Source organism: Hevea brasiliensis, chromosome 18 (assembly GCF_030052815.1).
Source record: "Hevea brasiliensis isolate MT/VB/25A 57/8 chromosome 18, ASM3005281v1, whole genome shotgun sequence".
NCBI lineage: Eukaryota > Viridiplantae > Streptophyta > Magnoliopsida > Malpighiales > Euphorbiaceae > Hevea > Hevea brasiliensis.
Genome location: NC_079510.1, coordinates 38,177,767 through 38,192,848, shown reverse-complemented (window position 1 = coordinate 38,192,848; position 15,082 = coordinate 38,177,767).

Here is a 15,082-nt window from a genome sequence, read left to right as displayed (position 1 = left end):
AATATTTTTTGCTGTTGTTTTTATTCATTCTCTCTAATGAGTGTAATATATATATATATATATAACATCGTTATTTAAATGTAAAATTTATTAGCTAATTAAATATAAATTTTAGATTGAAATATTATAATTAATGGTACATTAGATAGAAATTAAGTAAATGAATCAATTTGTTAACATAATAAAAAGTGATAAACTAACTTATTTTATTTTAAAATATAGGGACTAAATTATTAATTTTATCAAAATTTAAAAATTATTTTGTCATTTACCCTAAAAAAATCTACAACACATTAAAAATAAAATAAAATTTCCAATTTGTTCACTAAGTTGAGTCCTTGTGATATTATAATTGTTTTATTTTTTATTTAATTATAGTTTAAATAATTTTAAAATTTTAAAAATCATTTTACTTACATAATTTTAAAATATATATTTATTTTACACTCATTAAAAGGAAAATGATTGAATAAAAAAAAGAGTACAAACAAAATAATAATTATACACCTTTAAATAATTATATGCTTTTGAAAATGTTACTAAGAGTGGTGTTTTCAAAAGCATACTCAATGACATTTTTAAAAGCATTGGTTACGTGTTTCTGAAAATACTATTGAGAGTGGTATTTTAAAAAAGGTACAATTATACTTTCTGATGAAAAATTATTGATTTGATATATTAAGAAAATTACTTTCCCAATAATGTTTTTTTAAGTAAATACTATTTTTATAAATTGTAACAACCTGAACTCTAAGTTTATTTAATTACTTAGTATCATATTTAGAACAAAAATTTATAAAATACTAATGGGTGATTAGAAAATTATAATTCTTTTGCAATAGTCTTATAACCTTGTTAAAGACCGTGAAGCAAAATTTTAGAATTTTTAGAGCTAGTTTGATGATATTTGTAGAATATTAGTTTTAGGGGCTAAAATATAATTTTTTTAATTTTGTGATTATTGCTTGGTTTGGAGGGCCCAGGAGAGGCCATATGATGTTGATGGGATATGGATTGAGGTGTATGAATTGTAAGTGTTATTTGAACCATTTTGCAGGATGGGTAGGTCCTAGGTACAGGAGGAACTCTACCAGATTTTCGACAAAACTTATGATATCCTTTGATTCTTTAAAGTTTTGCATTAAGTAAATATTGATAAATTTATGGTATAATTTTTAGGTGAGCCAGGTCAGCCTTCCTCCTCCACCCAGCCGCCGCAGTGACTTGTGAAATACTGTGAGTCGATATTTATTTTATTTATAATTTAAATATTATTATATATTCAAGACATACTCATGCATCACTTATAAATATATGTACATAGTTAATTATTAGGCACACCCTGTGTTGCATATGTAATTGATGACATTGCTGTGGTTGTTGCTTTATAGCTATCTAGAGCTGCGTGTGTGAGTTAATATGCATGTGGTGTGTATATGGATAAAGGTAGGACGGGTAGACGCAGCTGGAGCTTGACTCGGTGGGACCCGATCCTTATCATGGATAAGTTGAGGTAGGCATGGCTCGAGTTGATCTCTCTCGCCCTCGCATTTGGATACTAAGAGAAAGTTCGGCTTTGAGTTGATCTCGCTGGCAGAGGTTGAAACTAAGAGAGCTGTATAGGGGATTAGCTCCCATATATATATGTGTGTGTGTGTGTGTGTGTGTGTGTGTGGATTTGACACACGGGTGTGTGAGTGCTCTAGATTGCCTTTGGTGTGATTGTGACTTGAATTGTTGGAATTGTGCAAAAATGTTGCATTTTATTTTTAGGGATGTACTAGACTTAGATGGTTATAGAAATTATATATAAAATCAATATCTTACTCTATGAGTCAAACGCTCACTTCTGTTCACCCTATTTTTCTAGGCTACAGGAGGAGTTATTTTTCAAAATAACCTGTTTCCTTCTTCGCAGGTTTATTAGCAGTTATTTATTTGTATTATTATTATTTTTTTAAATTGTAATCGAGAACTCCGCATGTGTTAGCAATAGTAACAATCTTATTAGGTGCTATATAAATTTTAAGTTTTGGAGTTTTTAATAAATGCAAAATTTGTATGATATTTAAATTATTTGCAAATGATGGTATCAGGGTTGAGCCGGGCTTCCCTAACTTTAGTATCTAATGGTTATCGGGTTGGTTTGGCCTGAATAAAAATATAAAATATGTATATTTTTTTTTTATTTACATGTTGGGCCTCAGATTTTGGCCCTGATTATGGATTTGGGGAACAGTAAGACTTACTACGGGCCTCGAGGTCTTATGCCAACCCAGGTCCTAGTGCCGGTCTTGCCCGTGGGATCAGGTCGTGATAAAGTTTGTATCAAAGCTTAGGCTCCAGATTCATGAAAAGTGCATGTCTAGGGATTTAAAAAGGGTCTTTTTAGGAGGTCACATGCGGAGTATAGGATCTTGTTTTATCTTTTTCTATAAATCCTTATTTCTAGCTTCTGCATTATTCCTTGGGTAGTGTAAGAGTGTTTCAATTTAGTGTCTCAATTTTCATAAAGTACATGATAATGTGAACTGGAGTTAGTAGACACATTGAGGTCTGCCATGAGAATATGTACCCCAAAAAATGTTATGTTTTATCAGTATAGGGTTAACTAGAGTGCCTATCTAGTGCAATGCACGAGTACTTAAAGGTGAGTTATGACAGTATAGCTACCCTAGATGGGAGTGAGGGTACCACTGTTGGCAGTCATCAGTGGATAACCCAGTTAGAGTAAGTTTATGATATCAGTGGATTCGAGAGAGATAAGAGATTGAGAAAACTTATCTGTTGGGATATACCATAGTAATTATGCTATATTCTCTATGTTTATGTTGTAAGCTACAGATTACATTACTAGCATAGGATTATTGTGTAGAGCTGCGTGCTTACTCCTGGTGCACCATGATGAGGGTTATTGCAGACAGTCTTTGTTTTGGTATAGTTATGCCAAGACAGAGTTTTATTTTTGCAGAAGAGTTTAGAATTCCTAGTTAGCGGTTTAAAACCCTTGAGCTTGAATATGAAAGGTTACAGATGGGTGATAACTAGAGTCAGTGACTCGGTTATCCTAACTTGAGTGCAGAGTTATAGCATAAGTGGCAAGAGATTAGAGGTTTTTAGTATGATTACAGTGTAATGATGACCCCTAATTAGTGGGATCATCTAGTCTCCAGTATGAGATCGCTAGCAGTGTTGGCATTACAGTGAACGTATTGCCTAAAGTTTACATCTAGTCTTCTTTGTGTGACAGTGGAGCATAAGTATGATTCTACTTCCTAAAGGAGACAGAAGGTTATGAATAATATTTATAGCCTGCGAAATGACATTCTAGGAAAGTTTATAATATAAAAAGAGAGCAGATAGCCTTGTATAGTTGTGGTAATGTAGTAGAGATAATACCTCTCTTGCAATCAGTTATGATACAAAGTATGGTAATGTCTTTTCAGGAGAGATAGAAGAGTGCCACAAATATAACAATCTGTGAAATGATGTCCTAAATGGGACTGTAGTGTGATAGGAAATAGTGACTCAAGTACCCCCCCCCCCCTTAAAGAGAGTACAATTTTCGTTGTAAGAATTATAAGGAATCATATCATGATGGATGCAGAGCTTTTGAGTAGCAAGGAAAAAAAAAAAAAAGAAATCCTGTAGATTTTCTCCTTGAGCTATTAGAGGGTAGTTTGTAGTTAAGCAGAGGAAAGGATAATGACTGCAAGTCAGCGAAAATAAGTCATAGAATATTAGTAGATAAAAGAAGATATAAAAATGAAAATTTGAATAGTTAGTTTCAGATGTAACAGGAGAGACATTTGAATAGCAGTGGAAGTGCTAACCAGAGTGGTAGAAAAACTAATTCTAAGTAGTACAAAGGTAAAGATGACCTAGCAGAGACACTGAAAAGTACAGTTATCCAACATAGCTATCTGGTCAAGAAGAAGAATGAAGCTAAGGAATAAAGTAATCAAAGTTCTATTTTGGGTAAGATAAAAGAGATGAATTAAAAAGCAAACTGAATAGCCAAGAATAGGAAGATTAAAGTGAGATATAAAGTACATAAAGTGCCATCCTGAGCAAGGTAAATAGGATGAATTGAAAAGCAATATTAGAAAGCTCAGAATGAAATTACATGAGTGAGGATAGTTGTCAAGATATAGGATCCAGAAATGTAGGATTTAGAGCAAGTCATAGTTTGGACAGTATGAGAAGCCAGAACACGGAGTTCAGATTTGCAGGATATAGATCAAACTCTATCTATTCCTGTTCCCAAGATGGAGTAGGTAGCAATGGGATAAGATCCATTTAAACTTCTAACAGTATAAGGAAATTAGTTAAGGAATGCAACCAGAGCAAGCAAAAGTTATAGGATGTGCAATGATGCCTTGAACTATCCTATCAGGCAAAGGAGTGAATTAATAAGTAGTAAATTAAATAAAAGTAAACCTAATGGTTCAAATAACAATGACGAACAAAAAGGATGGTGGAAAATGGCACATAGGCTTAGGTCATAAGTAAAGATTGTGAGATAATAGTTATGGGGTCTGCGATCAAGGGTTAGGTAAGCATTTTCAATGTGACCAATAGGGTCACTTTATAAGGAAACATGAATGAAAATTATTGACAAAACGACAGTAGGAGATAAAGCATGAAGAGATATGTATGAGTGATAGTCACAAGTCCCTGAGAAGTACAAGGATAAGAATTATGGCAGTAAGCATGATTAGAATTAATTCTGAAAGAGTCTATTAGTGAGAGGTGTCTTATAGAATACAGTAAGATATAGGGATGCAACGAAGCAAGGGTAGGCATAAAAGGTAAAAATTAAGTATAAGTAAGGATAGTAAATCTTAAGATGATATGTCAAGCCAATCGGTGGTACAACAAAAGGATTATTGCAGCTGATATCTTGTAAAAAGAGATGATGAAATTTCAAGAAAAAGATCAAGAGACATGGGTTGAACATTATTTTATAGACAATAGTGTGCTGATGATTGTAGGAGGAGATCTCTCATTCTCTTCAAGTTGAGCTCATGCTTTTGGCTCTACAAGACTATGTAACTAAAGGAAATGGCATTGAAGTGACCCAGTATTTAAGAACTTGGTTGGCACCAGTCCACACACATTCTCCTTAAAGGCAATGATGGTAAATGTGTATCTAATGTTAAGGAAGAAAGGACAATCAGAGCAATGACAGGAATTAAATCGAGTTAGTTACTAGGGCTTGCAACCCTCCTGAACTATAAGCAGGAGAAAGTACAATTTGTGGATGAGTTTCAGTGGATGAAATTATTATTGATGGGTAAACTTGAGGCTGAAGTTTGGAAATCCATGGGCAGTATATGTGGTTATAATAAGAAGAATGAACACGGGAAATATCTTATCTGAAATTATAGTATAGCACACATTTCCCATAGCCATGTTAGTTCAAGTGGAACTTATAGTTTTAAGGGCTCCTATCTAACCATGATGAGCAATTTCCTATAAATGGCAGTAGGGAATGATAATGTTCTGATGGTCAAGTTGGGAAAGGAGATACAAGAAGAATTTTCTATGGTTAATTACAAGTGTTACATAATGTGAAGGATGTGCTGGTAGGAGCCAATCATAAGGTTAGAATTTCAGAAGTAATGGGACTAGTAATCAAGAAAGGACTAAGAAATAAAAAGAAGGTTAAAGTTGATGATAAGATTGACAACCTTAAAGGAAAAAGGTATACGGGTGAGAGAGGACAAAGGTTAAATAATAAGTATAGTAAGTTGACAAGATATCAACAATAGCAAAAATAGGAAAAGAAAGTGGATAAGATCCAAAGGACAGGAGAAAGCTCAGTAGAGTTGGTTACAATGATGAGAATAAGAAGGAATAAGTATGCTAGGGACACACTAAGAGATGTTTAAAACAAGTTATGGTGAGATGATAGACTAAAGGAATAATAAAGCCTCGATTTAAGTACCAATGTGTCCGGAAGCACGTCAGATAGTAAGAAGTTTCAAGCAGAAGTCAATAAACTCTTTTTTCAGGAAAAGAATAGGCTATGATAAGTAGTGTTGATTGGGTGGAACTCTACACAACTAATTACTTAAGATAGGTAGGAATTGTTACAAGGAACTCTTTGGTGACACAAAGAAAGTTAGAAGCTCGCAGTATCATGGAATTAAGAAGGTAATAATGTTTTTAATATGGGAAGATCTGGCTAAAGCTTCAATGGCCAATAGAATTAGCAATGATCTTAGGTAAGGTGTATACAAAAATAGTTGTTTCAGAAGGGTGTTTCATGAGACGTTATAAAATAGACAATATGAGTCACATCATTGCACCACAGAGATTGATAATAAAGGGAAACAAAGGCTAGTGCTGCAGGATACCATATCAGAGTGCAGAGGAAGCATAGATGGTACAAGGTACACTTGGCATTTGAATGGAACTCTACATGACTAGTTGCATAAGATGGATAGGAGTTGGTCTAAGGACCTTAGTAATGACACAAAGGAGATTAAAAATTAAAAGTATCATGGGAGTGAGAAGATACATAGGTATTGACTATTGAGGTCATAGGACAAGTAGAAATTTCGAATGAGATGCCTATGACAAGTGCTACAGGAAAGCATCTCATATGATACCATAGGATAAGGAACATAATTCATGTCTTTGAAGAGCAAAGGTTGTTGAAATAGAGGAATGGGGACTGAAGCCACTAAGAGACATGTTAGGGTGCAATGGAAGAGGGGTAAGCACCAAAGTTGATTGAAGTTATGAGATATCAAGTCAAGCACGGTGTAGGTATAGTGAGTACCGAAGATGTCAGAAAAAGATTGAGGAGTGGTTTGAGATACGAGTTTCGCTATGAAATGACGATGATAGCTAAGAGACTATAGCGGAACCGGAGAGTAGTAGAATGTAAACTATAATATACAAAGAGTTTGAAGAATAAGGTATTTTAATATCCTTCTTTTTACTATTCCTTGTTTGTTTAAAAATTCAGGGATGAATTTTTCTTCAAGGGGGAAGAATGTAACAACGCGAACTCTAAGTTTCCTTAATTACATAGTAATAGGTTTAGAATAAAAATTTATAAAATATTCATGGGCGATTAGAAAATTATAATTCTTTTTGCAATAGTTTTATAACCTTGTTAAGGATCACAGGACAAAATTTTGGAATTTTTAGAGCTAGTTTGAATGATATTTGTATAATGTTAGTTTTAAGGGCTAAAATGTAATTTTTCAATTTTGTGATTATTGCCTAGTTTGGAGGGCCCAGGAGGAGCCATATGATATTGATGGGATAGATTGAGGTGTATGATTTAGAAGTATTATTTAAACCATTTTGCAAGATGGGTAGGTCCTAGATGCAGGGGAACTCTGCCAAATTTTTGACAAAACTTAGGTTGTTTTTTGATTCTGTAAAGTTTTGCTTTAAGCAAATATTGATAAATTTGTGGTATAATTTTTAGGCGAATCAGGTCAGCCTTCCTACTCTGCCTAGCCGTCACAGTGACTTGTAAAGTACTGTGAGTAGATATTGATTTTATTTATAATTTCAATATTATTATATATTTAAGGCATACTCATACATCACTTATAAATATATGTACATAGTTAATTATTAGGTATGCCATTTATTGCATATGTAATTGATGACATTAATGTGGTTATTACTTTATGGAGATCTGGAGTCGTGTGTGTGAGTTTGTGTGCATGTGGTGTGCATATGGATATGGGTAGAAGAGTAGACGCGATTGGAGCTTGACTCGCTGGGACCCACTCCTTATTATGGATAAGTCGGGGTAGGCACAGCTCGAGTTGATCTCATTGGCCCCCACATTTGGATACTAAGAGAAAGTTCGACTTTGAGTTAATATAACTGGCAGAGGTTAGAACTAAAAGAGCTGTATAGGGGATCAGCTCCCATATATATGTGTGTGTGTGTGTGTGTGTGTGTGAGAGTATGGATTTGATACACAGGTGTGTGAGTACTCCAGATTGCCTTTGGTGTGACTATGACTTGACTTATTGGAATTGTGCGAAAATGTTATATTTCATTTTTAGGGATGCACTAGACTTAAATAGTTATAAAAATTATATGTAAAATCAATATCTTACTCTATGAGTCGAACGCTCACTCCTGTTCACCATATTTTTTTAGGCTACAGAGGAGTTCTTTTTCAGAATAACCTTCTTTTTTCCTCACAGGTTTATTAGTAGTTATTTATTTGTATTATTATTATTATTATTATTATTTAAATTATAATATAGAACTCCGCATATGTTAGCAATAGTAATAATCTTGTCAGGTGCTATGTAAATTTTAAGTTTTGGAATTTTTAATAAATGCAAAATTTTTATAATATTTAAATTATTTGTAAATGGTGGTATCAGGGTTGAGCTGGGCTCCCCTAACTTTAGTATCTGATGGTTATTGAGTTGGTTTGGCCCGAATAAAAATATAATATTTTATTTTGATTTAATTTGCATGTTGGGCGTCAAATTTTGTCCCTGATTATGGATTCGAGGAACAGTAAGGCTTACTATAGGCCTCGGAGGCTTAATGCCAGCCCAGATCTTAGTGTCGGTTTGGCCCGTGGGATCGGGTCGTGACATAAATAATTTCAAATTTAAATTATAATTGTAAATAATTTTATTTTTACATTTTCTTAATAATTAATCTTAATTGTTCCCCTCCCTCTCATTTCTAAATTTTAATTGTCATGAATTTTTCTCTTTTCATTTATTTTTTTTTATTTTTTAAAGTTAAAAAATATCAAATAAATAATGATTAATATATTTTAAGATAAATGATTATTTTTTTGAATTTTTATTATTATAAATTTTTATAATTAAATACTTCAATGCCTTTTTTTATTAAAGATTAAATTGATAGGAACGGAGTGTATAACAAAATCAAAATCTTTATCTTTTTTTTTTATTATATAAATTCAAATAATATATAAATGAAAAATATTTTATGTCATTTTAAATTTGATAGTTGTAGACCCTTATTTTGTGATTTATCATGAGTATGTACATTGAGACTATGAAGAACCTGATGATGAAAAAATTATATGACTGTAAGATGTAATTGGAGGCATAAAGCTGAATTATTAATTCCGTGGCATGATCTTGAAAAAAAAAATAATATCTTTTTTTTGGAAATTAATTTAATTAATTTTTTTTGTTTAAATTTAATATAGATAGTTCTTAAATATACCTAATTAAATTTAATTGGGCCCCCATGGGCCTAAGAAAGCCCAGTTAGAAATTTTAAATAAAATCTATCTATTTTTTTTTTTGAAAATTAAAATAAGAAAATATATTTTTCTCTCTCCCTCTCCCATACAAACTCTCTCTCTCACTTGGCCTCACTCTCTTTCTCACTCCCTATTGGTGCTGCCCTCTTTCCTTTTCTTCCTATTGATTGAAATACCTTACTCATATTCCAGTCTTATCCAAAACCTTATAAATACCCTACTGAGGAAGAAGAAAAGGGGGAAAAAAGGGAAAAGAGGAAAGATTCAGAAATATTTAGGGCTATTTAAAGATACCTTAGAACTATAGAAAATTTAGAGATATTCGGAAACTCTTTTAGTTCTTTCTTATTTCTTTTCTTTTTTTTTTCTTCAAGAAGATTTTCATGCAAGATTTCTTGAAGGTTGGCTTTTGTTATTTTCTTTTCAAGATCTATGCCACGTAATATTTAATTTTATACTCTGTCTTTTAATTTATCTTACACGTTCATGTGGATCATATAATCATGTTTAATTTGAGGGGATACATAACTCTGTACATATTCAGTTTTCTGTCTCTCATATTTTTATTATTTTTTGTTATTTTCTAAATCTGTAAAATTTTAGGAAAATTATATTCATACTCTTCACTAAATTCTATTAATTTTAGGGTCAAGAATCACTAAAAAAGCTTTTGTATTTTATAAGTTATGGCTATTTGAAGTTAGGATTCCTGCAAAATCCGATTTACAGTATACCAGACTTGTGAAGCCCATATCTCTCTTGTTTCTTAATAATTTTGTGTGCATCTAGTGTCTAAAATTAATTTCAGAATCTTATGAATCTTTTCCAATTGGTTTTACATTCATATCTATTATGGTTAATAAGTTATGAATTTTATAAAAAAGTAGTATAATTCTGTCACTTAGAAAAGTTATGATTTATGTAGACCATTTGGCTAGGGCTTTGTTTTGGTTTATAAATTTTATGATCTTTATGGTGTGTTAGCTATCTTCTATAATTTTTTCATTATTTTTAAGCATGTCTAACTATTTTTAAAAAATAAAATTTCGTACTACTGTTAATTTGCCAAAATCTAAAAATTATATGTTTATGCATGTTCTTGAGTGTTCTTGGGTTCTAATTGATATTGGATATATTTTTCTGTGTTCTTTTAATTTAAGAAGTGTTATGAAGTATTTGGATCATGTTAGAAGACTTAGACCATTAGTTAGTTGTAGTTGATTAGTAATTTTAACCCCTTTAGGAGACTAGAGTTAGAATCTAATGTGAATTGTTATTAGTATTTTCTTACTTTCTTTATTTTTTTTACTACAAACAAAATTGGTAAGTAGCCCTAAGGTAAGTACCAAAGAGGGCATTTACGTGGAGCTTACATGAAGCTAAACGGGAGTAAGCCAGGGATATTATTGTCATACTAGAAGAGAAGACCATTTTTTAAGGGTAACTTGCCTTAATGACAACTGCAATTACTAATAAGTAAGTATTCCTAAATTCCTAGAATAACTATTAGTATAAAATTGTAGTAATAATATGATTTTTATTTGGTAAATTAAAATTAGCATTGTTTTTAATTTAACTGACTTTTATATGTAATTAATTTAAATAAATACTTTATAAATTAAAATTAATCTTATTTGTAAATTAAACTAATATTGGCATGTAAAATAAATTTAATTTAATACTTGGTAATTGTAAAATAAATTTGCATGTTAGAAATCTGTATTAGTTTGTGATTGTTTGGGCCTTATGTGATATTAGAATAAATTACACATATACATAATTAATTTAGTTTAATTATCTTTGGGGTAACTCGGTAAAAAATTAATTAATTATGTTAAATAGAAAATTAGGGTTATTTGAAATTAAATTTAGTTGTAAATTAAATTCTCAATAATAAATTAATTTTAGTCATCTGGTAAATATCATTTAAACAATTAGCAACCCCATAGATAGGAATTACTTGTGCATGAAAATTGTTTGTAAACAACAACTCTTTTGTGAATTACTTGCGTGTGTAGGATTAGAATTGCATTTTTTAGGATAAAGTTTAATAAATGAATAATAAATAAGACTTCTATAAACATTAGTAGAGGACTGACACTTGAATTAACGGGGTTAGACTGGGCGTAAGGGGTGCCTAACACCTTCCCCATATGTACCCACTATCCCAAACCTAAATATTGGGCTATGAGAATGACGGTTGTAGAAACTCTACAAGGAGTAAGTTGCCATCCATGACCCTCGGAAGAAACACTGAATATATCTCGGTTATTACCCGAGTGGTGACTCTTGTCTATCTATGCTTTTGTGACATAAATCCTTAATACTGTGGTAGTGTTATGGGAAAACAGTACTTTCCAGTGGTTTGATTCTATTAGGATTGTATGAAATGTATGTCTAATAAATGTTATCTAAGTAGCTGGTATTTAAGTAAGACCATTGTGACTCCACCATCTTTTCTGGGTATTACTTGGTGCATTTTATATAATTCTAGTGGATGATATTTCGCCTCATGCCCTTGCTCCACAATAGCTTATTAAAATATATAAATTTAAATATTAATTATGATAAAATATATGCAAAGAAATAATTTATGTTATTTTAAATTTAATGGCATATTAAATATATAAATTTAATTATTAATTATAATATATTAATGAAAAAATAATTCATCCTATAGTAATGGTACCTAAGCTTTCTCAAAATGGTTCAAAAGCTAAAATGCCGTTAGATGTACTGATCTAGCACTAAAATAATTAATTTTTTTATTATAATGGGTCGCAAACATGATAAAAAAAAATATTAAAAATATAATTTTTTTTCTGTATTTTCAAAAAAAAAAATTTTATCAAGATAAGCTGGGAGCCTTTACCATACACATAACACACTCATGTTATGCCTCTTTCCTTTCCATAGGTGCTCTCTGGCTATGCCCTTTTGTGCATTATGAGTATGATAATAAGACCGTCGCATCTAAAATCATAATAAAAGTATTTCTGATACACAGAATTCTCTGTCGAGGCAAGTGTAGAGCATACGTATCTCTGATTATAGATACGTATCAGAGATCAAGCTCCGTGCAACCTCTCAGCCAATTCAAATTACAGAATCCTCTTTCAGAAGAAATGCTGATGGCACGGTGCAGACCACTTTTCAACCACTTCGACACTCCACAGGCTCTTTGCTTGTATTCCAAACCATGATGGTCCAGCCATTAGAAAAGGAATAGGAGGATTTTCCCATTAGAGCAGTAACTCCAGATAATCACTACGTCTATCCTATAAAGATAGATGGTCATTGTCCTTGGGATCTCCCAGGATCTAGCATGTATGACCCAGACTGTGACTGCTGTGACAACCATTGAGAAAACGAGTATGATCATCCTCTATCTGACAAAAATTGGAAGAAACTCACAAAGAAGTCCATAGCCTCATGTAGGCCTCTTGAGGTCCTCAAGAAGGATTATCCTGACAACAGCCCATGGATAGGTATCCATGAGGAAACTAAGCAGAAAAAGCCTCTTCCAATTTATGAACTTGCTCTAGAAATCATCAGAAAGGAAGAAGGACGACAACAACCTTCTCCTACTCCTCCACCTCCTGCATTACCACTAGTGCAGCCTTGTATGATGTTTTCTCCAGCCTCTTATGAAGCAGATTTTCCCCCGCTGGCTCAGCAGACAGACCAGCATACTAAAATCTCCATAAGACCTTTCATTCATTTAACTAAGGTTGACATGGAAGGCCAGATCACCCCGATCACTCAAGCTGAAGAAGTCCTCAACTGGCAAACAAAGAATGCAGCGGTTCAAAATAAAACTCTGCAATGAATCGACTCCAAGATCGATCAAATTCTTACAAGGACTCAACATATTGATCAAAAGGTTGATTCTTTCACTGCATTTGCCCAAAACATGTATAGAGACTTACAAGGGAAGATTATACAGCTTGACAAGGATCTCAAATCCTTGATTACCCAAAGGAGATTTGGGATGGAGTTTACCCAAAAGGAAACTGAGATCAGGAGATTGAAGAAACAACTGGCCCAGGTTGAAGTAGACCTCCATAAGCCAACAGAAACACCTGCTTCTTATAGCCTATTCTCTACACAAATGTCTCATAACCCTTTTCTTCCCACTCCTAAACCTGATTATTCTCCTTTTGGTCCTTTCAACTACTCCTATGAACCATTTCCTATGACCTATAATCCGACTCCTTTGTTTAGACAACTCCTTCACCTGCACCCACCAAATATAAACCTAAAAGCCCATCTTCTTCGGAAGAATCCCAGGCTACAAAAAGAAAGATTGATAAGGGCAAGGATAGATGTATCCTGATCCTCCTTCTCAACATATGGTATCGCTACCATTTGAACCAGAAGATGCCCTTTTTCCAGAAGAAGAAGACAACTCCTCTAGTGATGACAGTAAAGCAGGGATAATGGACATCACAGAACTACTCATGGTTGATCCTCCACTAGCCACTTCACAAATTGGTCCTTCACTGACTACAGACTCTACCAGTGGCACTACAGGCCCTACAGGGCCTCCCCAGGCCTAAGACTCGCATGTAGAAATACCAGAAGATGATCCAATATTGGATTTTGGTATGCCAGGAGTCCAACAACAACAAAGGCCTAGCTCAGGCTCATGGTTCACTCTAGATGATATTCCCCCATCCAAATAGAGAGACCGACTTGCAAAATTCAAAACTTGGCTAGATGTCCAGATGCTTCGAGAGGGAGCAGACTCTCATGCTGTTCTCAGAGAATTTATATCTCGAACCATTGGAACCCTCCAAGACTGGTTTGCTTCTCTTGGAGAATGTCACAAAGCCTAGTTTTGCCACCTGAATATACTGCAAGCAATCAATGCTATTTTCACTGAATTCCTTGGAGACGCATCACTGTATAGCAAGCAACTACGTCAGGAATTTTTTGACATGCGCTGCTGTTCGCTGAAAATGACAGATATTGAGAAGCATTACCAACGCATGGTCCAGCGTTACTATTTATTAAATGGCTATAATGACATCAACCTGTGGCATACTTATATTGCCTTTCTTCCAGAAGCATTACAACCAGAATTACACAAAAGCATTGTAGCTACTCGAAGAGCTATGAATGCCATCACTATTGGGGAGATACACCAGATGACACTAGTTTGTCTAGACAAGATGTGTGAGCAATAAAAGCTATTCAAAGATATCATCGACAATAGCAAGGCCTTGAAGAACGTTTATCAGAAGTCCCACCTTGCCATTAAATGCAAGGAGAAGAATTGTGAGTGCAAACCAAATAAGAAAGGACATTACAAGAAGTATCCTAGCTCCTCTAGGTCCAAGCCTCCTTTCAAACACAGAAAGGGGAAGAAATCAGCAAGATACTTCAGAAAGAGAAGGTTGGGAACAAAGAAGTCTGATCGATGCTACATCTGTGGAAATCGGGGGCACTACGTAAAGAATTATCCCAAAAATCCCAATAAGGCTGTTAAGCTTCTATAGCATATTCAGCAGGCCTCCCATATCTCTCTAGAGCATGATGACATTGAATCCTTGTTCTCTGAACAGGATGAACCAGATGAGGAAACTATTTTTGCTCTTGGAGCAGATACTGACTTCAGTCAGGCCCAATCTTTATCTTCAGAAAGCTCTAAATCCGACTCTGAGGCCCATTACCCTTCCTACCTGGCCCAGCATATCCAATCATCTTGCCCAACCTGTAGCCCAGACACTATTCCTATCCCACTGGTACCATTACACATTTTACCTTGCAAGTAAGAGCGGCCCATAAGTGTTATTGGTTTACCTTGCAAGTATGAGCGGCCCATAAGTGTTATTG